The sequence below is a fragment of the Triticum aestivum genome, chromosome 1A (genome assembly GCF_018294505.1).
Source record: "Triticum aestivum cultivar Chinese Spring chromosome 1A, IWGSC CS RefSeq v2.1, whole genome shotgun sequence".
NCBI lineage: Eukaryota > Viridiplantae > Streptophyta > Magnoliopsida > Poales > Poaceae > Triticum > Triticum aestivum.
Window position 1 is genome coordinate 260,738,666 of NC_057794.1, and position 4,248 is coordinate 260,742,913.

Genomic DNA, 4,248 nt, shown 5'->3' on the forward strand with positions numbered 1-4,248 from the left:
CCAAGGTTCCTCGCAAAATATGCTTGGCTTCTCTTCAAAGACTGTCTAAACACTAGTGTGAATCTTGCCCACAAGCATATAATCTCCTCCGATTTATGCCCCCGATGTGCTACGTTACCAGAAGACTCCATTCATCTCTTCATCACATGTCCTCTCGCCAACAGAATCTGGCAACTTGTAGGTTTCCTGCCCTCGGCCGATGATCTCAATGAGCTTTGGGACACTCCGCTGCCTCAACACCTGCCCAAGAACGCCTGGTCCTTCATTCTCCTCGCTCTACTCTCGAAGATCTGGGCGGCAGATAATGACATGCTCTTTAGGAATATTGATCAATGTTCTGTAATAACCCTTAGAAACCTCGTCTCGGACTTAGACCTTTGGTCACACCATCTTATTAATAATGGTGACAAGGAGGACATTTTCTCGTGGCGTACCTACCTCTCTACACGTTGCAATGTGCCTCTGTAATCTGTACCTGCTGTTTTTTACAGCTGTTTGAGCAATATATTCAGGTGTGGGAGCTCCCCCCGGTGATTCTAAAAAAAATCGTCATCGAACATTAAGTGTGCGGACCCTATGGGTTCGAGAACTATGTAGACATGACCGAGACACATCTCCGGACAATAACCAATAGCGGAACCTGGATGCTCATATTGGCTCCTACATATTCTACGAAGATCTTTATCGGTCAAACCGCATGACAACATACGTCATTCCCTTTGTCATCGGTATGTTACTTGCCCGAGATTCGATCATCGGTATCATCATACCTAGCGACAAGTCTCTTTACTTGTTCCGTAATGCATCATCTTATAACTAACTCATTAGTCACATCGCTTGCAAGGCTTATACTGATGTGCATTACCGAGAGGGCCCAGAGATACCTCTCCGGTATTCAGAGTGACAAATCCTAATCTCGATCTATGCCAACTCAACAAACACCTTCGGAGACACCTGTAGAGCATCTTTATAATCACCCAGTTACATTGTGACGTTTGATAGCACACAAGGTGTTCCTTTGGTATTCGGGAGTTGCATAATCTCATAGTTAGAGGAATATGTATAAGTCATAAAGAAAGCAATAGCAATAAAACTAAACGATAATTATGCTAAGCTAATGAATGGGTCTTGTCCATCACATCATTCCCTAATGATGTGATCCTGTTCATCAAATGATAACACATGTCTATGGCCAGGAAACTTAACCATCTTTGATTAACGAGCTAGTCAAGTAGAGGCATACTAGGGACACTCTGTTTATCTATGTATTCACACATGTATTAAGTTTCCGGTTAATACAATTCTAGCATGAATAATAAACATTTATTATGATATAAGGAAATATAAATAACAAATTTATTATTGCCTCTAGGGCATATTTCCTTGAGCAGTGGCCTCTCCAACATTGCCTAGAGGAACTTGTTGATCACATACATAACCTATGTTTAAATCAGCAGGTCTGGGCTCACTACCCCTAACTGCTGTCAGGCTTACTATGTTCTGATCTCTGTTGGTAATGTGGTCCAGCATATCATCAAAATTTTCATCATCACATATCTCTTCCAAACCTGCTATTCCCAACCCAGCATCCCTCACAGAATACATGTAATCTTTATATCCATTTCCTACGGTCTCTATGAGTGCTAAAAGATTGAGAAAGGTGACGTATGAAACACACATAGACCTTTCCAATTTATCCCTCTCATGAAAGTGGAGTCTAAGTTCCCAAACATCATCAGACAAGCTACAAACAAAGATACTACACATTAATTAAATAGTCCATAACAACTATTTAAATTTCTAATAATTAATTACAGTACATAACTACTACAAACAAAAATAGTGAAGAATTTTAATATACAATGCATACCAACTACTAACCATTAAAATTATATCCCTGATAAAAACATTAAACGCTAACCATTAGCCACTTTACCTATGATAAAAACATAAAATGGTAACCATTTTAACTAGACAATCCATACCAAGTTATGAAAAAATTAATTAAATAGTACATTACTACTACAAGCAAAAACAATGAACAATTTAAATTTACAGTGCATACCAACTACTTGAATTAACAGAGTCAATAAGAAACACTATAACTAGAATTATACTGTCTACTAAACAGGGTACACATTGTTCTTTAAATTAGACCATCTAATTGACACGGCAAAATTCCCAATTTGTATTACAACCCTAACCAAACCCTAGAGTTTGGTTCAAACCAAAATCCCCAATTTGGTTTAGAACCCTAACCCTAGAATCGATAGTAAAGGAGGGGCAGAAAACTTACCCCACACCGCCGAATGAAGATGCCCACTAGTGGCTTCCCATCGAAATCGCCTGCACAACACGGGCAAGAGCGCATGTGGCACCATAATAAAGTGGCAACGACGACGCTCTGCTTTATGGCGCCTGGATAGGGTTATAGCTCTCGTATACCTCCTCTGATGGCTTTGGATATCGGCCGCCAAGCAACCCTCCCGCGCCATCGCCGATGGTGTTAGTGCTCGCCGTCGCCATGGATGAGACAGAGAGAGGAAAGCACGGGGAAAGGGGGGAACATCAGGATGGAGGGAAAAAGAAAAACCCGAGCCGATTATGACCTAGCAGCAGCGTCAAACGTCGTTAGTTCGCGACCGTTATGCCACTTCATAAAAAACGGTACCCGCATGTGATAAACGAGATTAAAATGCCCAAAGAGATGGGTGAGTGTTTTCTGAAAAAGATTTAGCCCAGAATCAGTGCTTTCCGGCAGAAATTCGTAGAACGGTGTTTTATACAAACCAAGGCTTCATTGTGGCGATTTTCTGCAATTCACTCACTCAAGTAGGGTCGAAGTCAATACTACAACAAGAATCCCCTTGAGCCTGAATCATCGATGTGTGAGTAATTTCCAGTAGGCACATGGGGTAGATGAGATCCATTATGTAATTGTTATTGGATTTGTTAGGGTTTGATGCTTAATGACATCTATCTTGTCATACTTACCAACGAAGATTATTGCAATCTCCTACACTTGTGGTTTTATCAATCATATAATTTTTTGGACCTGGATCAGGTAGGTTAGGAAGAGAACGAAGGAGAGAGGAAGAGAGTAGTGAGAGGGAGAGAGGGACCGGATGGATGAATTTATCATGGGGTGTGTCGCAGGGTGGGGTCCTAGACAGGCATAAATGTGACCATTTTCTCCCTCCTTTACTATTTTCTCTCACATGCATGGACTCGAGCGAAGCATTGTGTGGTGTGCTACTTGTAATAGTGTTGAGATTCCCCCAAGAGGAAGGGTGATGTAGTATAGTAGCAGATAGTATTTCTCTCAGTTAAGAACCAAGTTTTATCAAACCAAAATGAGACAACACACAAACAACATGAACGGTACCTGCACACACACACACACACACAAAGCAAATGCTTTCGCTCAACGAAGGCAAGAGGGTAGTCAATGCCCTTCTCGCCAATTGCAAGGACCAAATATGGTAGTGATATGTAAACAAATAAAATAAAATAAAAACAGCGAGGTTTTTAGTAATAATGGAGAATGGGCTCAGTGGCCATAGGTTCACTAGTGGCATCTCTCTCATAAGCATAAAAACGGTGGGTAAAAAAACTACTATTGGGCAATTGATAGGATAATGCATAGTTATGATTATGATTCTTATGGCATGATTCATATATATACATTACGTCCATGACAAGTAGACCGTTAATCCAACAACATCTACTACTATTACTCCACCCAAGACCGCTATCCAGCAATGCATCTCGAAGTATTAAGTTCAAGACAAATAGAGTAATGCTTTAAGCACGATGACATAATGTAGACATAGTAAGACCAAACAATATGTTGGAACCCGACGTTTTATCCTTAGTAGCAACAATACAATATGTGCCTCGCAACTCCTCCGGTCACAGAGTAAGGACATCACAAGATTGAACCCACTACTATGCACCAGTCCCTCTGAAGATCTACTCATCTAATTGGTCAAAGAATACTCATAGATTGAAAAACATACATAGCTATGAAATTACAGAAAGATAAATCTCAGAAAAGACTCAAATAGTTTTAATGAATAATCTGATCATAAACCCATAATTCATCGGATTCCAACAAACACACCATGGAAATTACATCGAATAGATCTCAGAGGAGATCATTGTATTGAAGATCAAGAGAGAGAGAGAGAGAGAAAGAGAGCCATCTAGCTACTACTATGGATCTGTAGGTCCTGTAGGAACTACTCA